The sequence below is a fragment of the Neomonachus schauinslandi genome, chromosome 8, assembly GCF_002201575.2.
Source record: "Neomonachus schauinslandi chromosome 8, ASM220157v2, whole genome shotgun sequence".
In the NCBI taxonomy this organism is placed as follows: Eukaryota; Metazoa; Chordata; class Mammalia; order Carnivora; family Phocidae; genus Neomonachus; species Neomonachus schauinslandi.
In genome coordinates, this window is record NC_058410.1 from 39,978,488 (window position 1) to 39,989,674 (window position 11,187).

The following is an 11,187-nucleotide window of genomic DNA, read 5'->3' on the forward strand; positions in this document are numbered from 1 at the left end:
TTGAGCAATGATGTTTTATTTGCTGATGTTTTCCAATGTTCATTAACTTAAATATAATTGTATATCTGAGAAGAATGACATAGTTAGTAGTGAATCTAAGCTCGTATGTCGGAAACAGACAAAACCGTCAGAAAATACCCTCTAAAATATCAGTGGCATTCTAAATATACAGGGTAAACTTTAAATTTTCCTATAAGTTCCTAAAATTTTGGGAAATAGAAATCTTCCCTCCATGTTTCCTGATTTAAAAAAACATCATTTTAAGTCAGTGCTGTCTTGTGTAAAATCATGTGAACAACACATGTAATTTTAAATTTTCTAGTAGATACATTAAAAGGGTTAAAAAATGTTAAAATAATTTTAATGTTTATTTAACTCTCTCTATAAATATTATTTTACTATGTATCAGTACAGAAATATATTGATAGTTTACACCATTTTTTGAAGTTGTGCGTGTGTTTTACACTTATAGCACATTTCAATTGGTACTAGTCACATTTCAGTAGCCCAAAGCCCCGTGTGGTGAGTGGCTACTGCATTGGACAGAGCAGATCTCAGTATTTATTGAGTGCTCCTTCTGTGCCCACTGCTACTGAGGACGGTACAAGACAATCATTAAATGTGGTACTTGTCACATATCTCATTCAAAGCTCTTTGACTACAAATAATAGAACCCCACGTGGACTTGCTTCAGGGATTTAAAAAAGGAGAGTAATTACAGGGGTGCAGAATTGTCTCACTGATGCAAAGGCAAAGCTCCCACTTGATCCTCGGGAAAGCCCTCTAAAACAATCCTGCTCTCCACTCTTCCCCTACAGTCAAAGGTAGTCAGGGCATACTTCATGAAGCAGGGGGTTCCAGAATTTGTATGTTGAAGAAGGTTAGCTTTGAATAACTGGAAATAGAGAGAAGTGATGTAAAGAGAAAACTCACTTCTCCTGTCTCTTCACTTTCACAGCAGTTACCAGGGTCCCAGCACTTCCTACACCAGATGTATGGTGTTTTTGTTTTTTTGGTTTTTGTTTTCCACACCAAGAAATTCTCTGTGATGCCAGCTAGGTGTCATACAATTTCAGTCACTTCTGACACTAACGTGGAGTTAGCACAGACCCCATAGTTTAAGGGCTTGGAGCCCTGAGTTTAGAGCTCAGAGACTGCTCCCTATTTCAGTTGCCAATTGTAAGTAGTAGGTCCCTAGGTTACTCACAATTTCTTTCCAACATGGCTACAAATCGGAGGTTCTCGTGACTTCCTCCCTTGGATTCAATTATTTACTAGAACAGCTTGCCGAACTCAGAGAAACACTTAATTACAATTACTAGTTTATTATATAATAAAGGATATGGTAAAGGAACCATAGGAGTTGGGGTGAGCCACTTTCCTTGTAGGTAGATGTGTTTACCAACCCAGAAGTTCCTTGAACCCCATATGTCTGAGATTTTTTTATGGAGGTTTTATTACAGATGCATGGTTGATCATTAACTCCATCTCCAGCCCCCTTCCCCTCCTGGAGTATGCGGAATGGGACTGAAAATTTCCAGCTTCTAATCATGGCTTGGTCTTTTTGGTGACCAGCCCCCATCCAGGAGCCCCCCAAGCATTGCCTCATGGGAACAAAAACTCTTCCATCACCCAGGAGATTTAGAAACTCTATGCCAGGAACCAAGGGCAGATGCCGATATATATTTTTTCTGTATTTCAAAGTCAGCAACTGAAAAAGCATGATATGTAGAAGCCATCAAAAGAAGAGTTGTCTGGAGTAAAGGGCTAGTGTCAGAAAGCAGTAGACGTAAGGACGTGTAGGGTGAAACATCTCTATGAGGTAGAGATCCAGCAGGCCAGAGGACTTTAGACTTACTGCCACAGAAAACTGTAGTTTACTTTATAAAAGGGAGTAAAATGGAATTGTTGGGAAGAAATAAGGGTAATTAAGAAGTAAATAAGAAATAAGAGTAGTAACGGAAAAGAAAAAAGTGTGACCAAAAAAATGTCTACTCTTTCATACGGATTATAGGAGATAAATGTCCAAGGACATCATGAGATGGTGCATTTTATTTTTTTTAATTTAAAAAAAATTTTTTGAGATTATACATTTTAATAAATTGGTTGCTGCACACATGAAGATTATATTCTCTATAGCACATATTTTTTTATCATGCCTTTTTGGAAGCAATCATCAAAACCTTCAGATATTTATCAAATAAAACATACTGAAGATAATTTAAACGGAAGATCCATTGTTCTTTTTCAGTTTGAACTCTTTCCAACATTATGTACATGCGTATTTATTTTTGGCCAGACTTCTTATTTATCTTTCAGTCATTTATTTGTCTTTCATAAAGGAGGTTCACAAATAGCTTTTGCTTTGAGCCCATTGCTCCCTTCCCCCCCACATTCTCTAACTCCAGTCCAGTGCCTGCATCTCTTGTCTTCTGGACGGGACCAAGTCCTCTACTTCTGATAGGTTGGTTTTTCTGCTTTGGTACTAGATGCACAGAGACTGTCCTTCATTTCCAGATTTTTTGGCTGGGAAGGAAGAAAAGGTTAATTTGTGGAAAAGGATCAGTATAAAACAGAACGGAGGTATCACCTCCTGAATTCTGGTTCACTCTGATTGAGATGCTTGAAACCATCCGGGTGGACTGGATTCTCAAATATCTGGGGTTTTATTGTAGGGATAAAGAAGATACTGATAAGAATCAGCAATACATGAACATCTCTCTATTACATCAGTGAAAGTAATATTGCAAAATCAAATTTTCCATAATTCACAGACGATTATGGTTTAATTGATGCTTGCTTTTGTGGATGTATTTTTTTAAAGGCTGTGGCTTTCTGATTCTAAATGTCCATTTGATTTTCATTCTGTATTTTTTATAGATATGATAAATATATAATGAATAATTTGCTTTCCATGGAATTCGGAGGAAGACATCAAGGGATGTTAGATTGTATTATATTTAAGATCTATTACCTTAAAAATTAAAAGCAAAATGAACACATTTTTGAATTTTAAATGGCACAACCATTTGATATTAATATTTTAAGTCTTCTGAAAACTTTTTTCTGAAAAAAAATAACTGTACATCCAAAAACATTACTCCCCAGGAAGTTGCCCAAAGGCAAAACATGAAATAAAACAGAGGAATGAAAACATACATTATTAAAAGGCAAATGGTGCCAAGGGAAGACTGGCAGCTAGAGGAATTCAAGGCTCTTGACATAGCTGAGACATTGACAGTGTATTTATAACAATGGGTGTGGGGTATCAAGGAAAAAATTTTTATAAAAACCTATAGTTCTTTTGATTTTATTGTCTGGTAGTCAACATTTAAGTAAAGATAGATTGGCTTTCCCCTTAAAATAAGTATTTTTTTAAAAGATTTTATTTATTTGAGAGAGGCAGCATGGACAAGCAGGGGAAGGGGCAGAAGGAGAGTGCTGAATGTGCAACTGATCCCAGGACTGAGCAGAAGTCAGACGCTTAACTATTGGAGCCACCCGGATGCCCCTAAAATAAGTATTTTAAAAGAAGTGATATAGTAAGAACATTCTTGAGATGACTCTATGTGGAAATTTAACTTTGGCATCTTCTTCTGTAACATTTTTCTCTAAATATGAATAGTGAGCATTTTGCCATTAGCAACTCACCAAAATTATCTGCATAGACAGGTTTGGGATCATCATAAAGTCTCTGGGATATAATTTTGATATCAAAGATAATGAATTTAACTTTTTAAGGATATACTTAAAATTTAATCTTTTCTAGAAGTTAATTACTTTTTAAGGAAACTCAAGCCCAGCAGAGGACAAGCCAGGATTTCCATGTTTTAGACAACTTCCTTTATAGCTTACGTTTGTGATTTGCTTTGTAAAGCTTCCTAAATTTGAAAACACTCATTCATTTTTTCGTTCTACATTTTCTTTCTTTTTGCATAAATATGGTATATTAATAAGTAATTTGCATCAATATTAAATATTTTGGATATCAGAATTAAGCTAATATTTTAGATATCAGAATTAAGCTATTTTGAAATTTGTCTGAAAATTTAAATAAGCACAAGGTGCTTAAAAATTAAACAAGCAGGGACACCTGGGTGGTGCATTCTATTAAGCCTATGACTCTGCTCAGGTCATGATCTGAGAGTCCTGAGATCAAGCCCCACATCTGGGCTCCATGCTCAGAGTGGTATCTGCTTAAGACTGTCTCTCCCTCTGCCTCTCTCCACCTGCATACTCTCTCTCTCTCTAAAAATAAATAAATAAATCTTTTAGAAAAATAAATAAAAATTAAACAAGGAGATAAACGTTTATAGCATTTATAATTTATACATTTGATATAACTTAGGTTAAAGACCTCTGAAAGAATATAAACTAACTAAAGTGTATCATTTGTCATAATAAAAGTATAACCTATTTTGTATTGATTATATGTCCCTACTCTGAAAATTTTCAAGAACTTCAAAAAGCCAGAATTTACTAATAAGTATGTACTTCCCATTTGAAAGAATATTTCACTTTTTAAGACAAACTCTTAACGAGTCTATGAAGTATAAAATTATAATCTAGTGGCAAAAAGAACTAATTGTCATAAACTCTTAAACACAAGAAGAGCATGCTTTGCTTTATGTTGATATTATCCATAATTCCCTTTCATAAATAATTAAATTAATGATCTTTTCTAAAGTGATTGAATTCAACTAATGGCTAATTCATTTCTAAATCAATTTATGTCATCTCAGACTAATTAAGGTGATTTTTTTTTCTAATTTTTTCACATGTTGGTCTCTCATATATATCAAATTATAGGATGTATTCGGATATTTTTCTCTTAATGTTATGTTCTCAGATTCATCAGTGTTTTAGTGTAGTTACAACTTATTCATTTTTACTGCTGTATAGTATATTACTTTGTGAATATACACATTTTAATCTATTTTACTATCAATAGATATTTGCTTTGCTCCTAATTTAAGATTTTAGACATCTTAAATTTAAGATTTTAGACATCTTAATATGGATGCTTATTTTATTAGTCTCTACCTTTCTCCTTTACTAATATAAGCATATAAGGCAACTTTAAATGCTACTTCAGCAGCATCCCACAAGCTTTTATATATAGTATTTTCATTCTCATTCAGTTGCAAGTATATCTTAATTCCATTGTAATAAATTCTTTAGTATTTTACATGGAAGTTTTAGAACTTACTTTTAAATTTCCAAACCTGTGGGAATTATAAAGATCATCCTCTTTTTTTTCCCACTTTTAAAGAAAATTTTTTTATTATGTTATGTTAATTACCATACATTATATCATTAGTTTTTGATGTAGTGTTCCATGATTCATTGTTTGCATATAACACCCAGTGCTCCATTCAGTATGTGCCCTCTTTAATACCCATCACCAGGCTAACACATCCCCCAACCCCCCTTCCCTCTAGAACCCTCAGTTTGTTTCTCAGAGTCCATAGTCTCTCATGGTTCGTCTCCCCCTCCAATTCCCTCCCCTTCATTTTTCCCTTCCTACTATCTTCTTCTTCTTCTTCTTTTTTTTTTTTTTAACATATAATGTATTATTTGTTTCAGAGGTACAGGTCTGTGATTCAACAGTCTTACACAAAGATTATCCTCTTTTAACCAGTTTTTAATTTAATTGTGTAGTGGTCAAAGAAAATGGTCTACTCTTTAAAATGTGTTGAGCTTTATCTTATGAACAAATATATTATTAGTTTTAGTAAATATTCCATATGTCATTGAGAATAACGTGCATTTTCTAATGGTTGGAAGTGTGATTCTATATTGATTGAGTCAAGCTTCATTGTTTTTCAATTACCCTGTATCTTCATTAATTTTTTGAATATCAGAAGTATCAATAATTGAATAAACTATATTGAAATCTCCCACTATGATGGAAAATTATCAGTTTATCCCTATCGTGTTATCAACTTTTATATCGGGAGCTGTTTTATAAGTTCTATGCAAGCTTCACTGTATCTTTCTAGTGAATTGAACATTTATCTTTTTATGATAGCCCCTTTTTAAAAAGATTTTATTTATTTATTGGAGAGAGAGAGTGAGTGAGAGAGAGCATGAGCAAGGGGAGGGGTAGAAGGAGAGGGAGAAGCAGGTTCCCCGCTGAGCATGGAGCCCAGTGTGGGGCTCGATCCTGGGACTCAGGGATCATGATCTGAGCGGAAGGCAGATGCTTAACAGATTGAGCCACCCAGATGCCCCATAGTAACTTCTATATTCCATATAATGATCTTTTTGTAAGTAAAATGACCTTTTTTTTAAGTGAAGTGTATCTGATATTACAATTATCCCAGCTTTCTTTTGGTTAGTATTTTATCAGGTTTTTTTTTACAAACCTTTATTTTATGTCTTTTCATGACATTTTGTTTTAGATGTCTTTAGTAAATAACATAAAGCTAAAATTTACCTTTTATTTTACCCAGTACAATGACCTTCACTTTTAATCTGATGAATTTCAACTAGTTCTTACCATCTTACTGGTTTTATATTTCTCATGCCCTCTCAATACTTCTTTATATTCTTTCTTGTCTTTTACAAATTGAGCATTTTTCCCTAAATGTGTTTTTATTTTCCATCTTCTAGTCTCTCCTTATCTGGAAAGACTACACTCTATTTCTCTTACTTTAGTGGTCACCCTTGACATTTTACTATGCACAAAGAATAAAAGGACTATAAATCACCCTCTTTCTCAACAAGAGAAGGATGCTGAAACATTTAAATTTCATCACATCCAGTGCTGATTTTCATGCCAGTTTTGTTCAATATTTTAATTTTAACCTTTCAAAGAATCTGAATGTCAAATTGTGTCAGTATTATTTCTTCCATCAATATGTGTCTGTCTTCCCCTCCAGGTTTCTCAGAGTCAATGCTACCATCTCTCTTGCATCTCTGACTTGGTTTCGGCATCATGCTTCTCCAGCAGCGCCTGCTTTAGAAGTGCCTTGAGCAAAGATCTATTGGTGGAAAGCATTCTCAGTTTTTATTTATCTGACAATGTCTTTAAATCATCCTCATTCCCCAAAGCCTGTTGCACAAAATCTCGGTCACTGGTTATGAACTTTGCACACTTTCCATATATTATTTCACTGTATTGATTTCTCTTCTTCCCCAAAGCCCGGGGAATTCTGTTACCAGTCGAATTGTCGTTCCTTCCCATGTGATCTATCTTTTTCTCTGTCTTCTTTAAATAGTTTCTCTTTGCCTTTGAGCCACTGCAGATTCACTGTAGTTTATGGAGTGAGAGCTTCTTTTTACTGCAAAATTCCTCCAGGACACATGGAGTCCTGTTTTTTCTTTTACCAGTTTGGAGAATTCATAGCCATTATTTCTTCAAATATTATCTCTTCGTTTTATCCTTTTGCTGATTATTAATATGTTAGGTATGCACACCTTTTCTTCTTTCAAGATCTCTTTTCAAATTTTTCATCTCCTCATTTCTCTATGCTCTATTTAGTGTAATTTGATCAGTTTTAACATACGTTCACTAATAAATAAATAATATGTTATTTAACTCATCTGGTGAGATTTTATATAATTTATATTTTTATTATAATAGTTACTTTTCAGGTCTTACTGGTTGTTGTCATAATCTATTCCTTGGGCTTATTTTTGAATTCATATTTTATTTCTTAAAATATTTTATATCTATATTAAAGTTTGAGCATAACAATTTCAGCATCTGAAGTACTTTGTTATGTAAAGTTGTTTATTGTTTCTTCAGACTCTCCCTCATGATGTTTTTTTTTTTTTCTTTCTGTGATTGGAAATTTGATGATGAGCTCATACTCACTTTTATCTAAATGAAACTTTTTTTGTCTCTGTTGTCCCTGTCCTGCTCAACTTTTATTCCACTCCTAGCAGTTTGTTACCATTTGGGGGGTCCTGGAAGTGAGCCCTGGCTCATAGGTTTCCCAAGGTCACAGGGTACCTGATGGTACCTACACTCAGACCTCATGGTGAACCCTTTATGCTCACCTGCTCTTGAACTGGGCAAAGCTCCTCCCAGTTTCAGCTGATGATCAAGTTATCATTACTCACTTTTCAGAAAGTACCTCCTGGCTGTTTGGCGGTTCCCTGTTTGGGGTGTCGCCCAGACTCCCTACTGTCTCCCTCTGCTTCCTCTTTTACAGACACTAATACCTGGTAGGTTTTGACTATTTGTTTGTCTCAATCCACTGCATTTTAGGGCTCATTTCATTTGGTTATAAATATTGTCCATGGGCCTCACTATCTGTTTTTACAAGGGGATTTGGAAGGGATTTAAATACTGTGTTGCAATCTTCTCAGACTCCCAGGAGGCAGTTATATTTTCATCCCACCATCCCTGGCTTAGCAAAGGCTCACAGCCTCTGTCCCCCATTTTGCTCCTTGCACATTTAGAGTCTGAGTTCCAGTTTTAATCCAAGCACTTGTCCATAGGGTGACCTACCATTTCATGTATCAGCGGGTTTTCTTTTTCCCCCTCTCAGGGCAGGAAGGAGGATTCTGGAGGGTTCCTTTACCTCCTCTGAGACCAGCACTGCAACAAAAAGCATGATTTTTTAGTTAATATTGTCTATCATGTTATCAGTAGAATTAGAGTCCAATAGTTGCTTTTTTAATGTTTTCCACAAATTTTGTTTTAACCAGATCCTTACCTAAATTAAATTAATTTAGTGAAATTAAATTAAATTAAATTAAAAAGCGAACCCTGAAGTTCTAGTTCCTGGCAATTGTATAGAATTTGTTATTAAAACGTTAGACAATTCTTAATCATAGAATCCTAAATTTCATCTTCCTTAAAACAAATCCATTCTCAGTTAATACATATATGCACAAACCTTTGAAAAAGGAAAATATACCTTCTTATAGCATTTAGTTTAAAGCTTATTTCAGGATATATATTTTTTCCTAAAAATGATCATTCTATACAATGACTGACTTTTATTTTGTTTTGTTTTGTTGGGGGCCCTTGTTGGGGTGGAATATTATTGGAGATCACTTGCTAGAATGGAATGCTGATGAATACTAACATCAATGTAGTTTTTGTTAAAAACAAATTAGCACCAAATTCATGATAGAAATACAAAAGTCATTATCGGGTAGTGGCTGATAACAGGGAAACTAGTTTAAGAGCTGTGTAAACTTGGGAATGAGCTGTGTAAACTTGGGAATGCTACATAACATCTCTGTGCTTGATAGCCTTATTTTTAAAATGTGGATAATAATAATATTACCTCATAGAAATTTGGGGGAGATTAAATAAGATAAAATGGTACGTGCATAAATAATAATTGGTGTCTAATAGGTGATTATTAATTGGCATCCATGAGGGTGATGTGATCATGATGGTGATGGTAATGATTATGGCATGCTGTGTTACTTTACCTAGTTAGGAACAGATTTCACTTACTAAGCTTTTGTGTCAAATTGGATAACACGGTAAGGTAAAATCATAATGAGAAAAAACATCTTATTCATTTTGGAGTGGATTTAAAACAACCCCGCTTTTTAGAGCAAGGGTGATTATGCTCATGGAAATTTTGCTTCAGGAGAAAAAAATTGGAGCAGTAACTTGGTTGAAGTTTCTAAATGGGTACCAGCTGCTGTGCTTACCTCTGCTGATCACTCTTTTTGCTAGACCTCAGAGAAAGTCTGTGTATAAGGCACACTTGGTGAAATGTTTGTCACTGTGGATTATCAGTCTTTGGGTTCCAGCAATGCGGCCTCATTCATTTATTGGTGATGTTAAGTTGTTCTGACTTTGCCCTCAAGACAGTTGTGTCTTATCCTCAGACTGACAAGACAGACACTCAGAGAGGATTGCATACATTTATTGAACACCCTTGGCTTCACTCGGTGCAAAACTCAAAATGTGACCGGTCTCTGCATTCTTTATTACCCCCTGAGGTCAATCTCAAGAATTCTGTGGATATTGCTCAGTGTAGCAGTTAATTTTCTTTAAAACTCATGATCATTTAAAAAAAATAGTATAGAGGAGCCTTCCACACCTGAAAATGAAAATAAACTGGCTATCAACTGCTGCTTTAAACTACCATGGATTCTTCTGATTTCTTGAAAATATGTTAACTCTTAGGATATAATATGCCATCAAACCATTTACACATAATTCAGCAAATCCACTGAGAAAAAAAACTTAAAGCTTTTGGTATTTCTATAGAGACAAAGTGATGCAGTGAATTAGATAAAATAAGAGGAGTGAAAATGAAAAAAAAAATCCATGCAAAGTTACTTTTGTGTCGATGCTTTAGGATCCCAGCTTTTCTTGAAAATCTGCACAAATCAGAATAGATTGCTAGTAGAAATAAACACGCAGTAACTGCTGGTACACATGTATGCATTATTTAGGTAGGTAGTTTTTATTTATTTATCATGCTTGCTAAGAGTACACAGAGCAGGCTGGGCACTACCTAGGAAATTTTATCTTTAAAAACAAGAAAAGTAAAATTCACAATCTATGCCATCAATGTGAATTCCTTGAAATTTTTCTTCTCTCCAAATTACAATCTCTTTTAACCTTTCCCATTATTTTACACACCCCTACGCTCCCATGTTCAGATGTGGAGGTATTGCTTCTCACCCAAGATTTATCACTCCGTGTTTCTCCTTGACTCCATCATCCCTTCGTGCCTCCCCCGATGCTGGCTCCCTCCATCCTGCATCTTCAGTTCTGGCTCTAAGAAACCCTCCTCCCTTCACCTGCAGATATCTTCAGACTCTTCTCTCAGATGAAATTTTCCTTGCTCCTTCTGCTTCCTGAAGTTGTACTTTTGCTTTCATTTACAATCACACTTCTGAAATGTCTCCCACCAATTCTTCAGGCAACCTGAGTATTGCCCTCCAACAATTTCCTCAAATAACGCACTTAAAGCTCAAACCAGACGTCCTAATTGTTGAGCTTATCTTTCTCACTTCTTCCCCGTTCTCTGGTGCACTCAACATTGTTGGTCTCTCGTCCTTTTTGAAATGTTTTCCTCTCTTGGTTTTCATAATATCAGACTGTTCTTTTCAGTCTGCTGCTCGGCAGGAAGCCTGCTTCTCCCTCTCCCACTCCCCCTGCTTGTGTTTCCTTTCTCGCTGTCTCTCTCTCTGTCAAATAAATAAATAAAATCTTTAAAAAAAATTAAAACCACTGTACATATAATTTTCTAATTA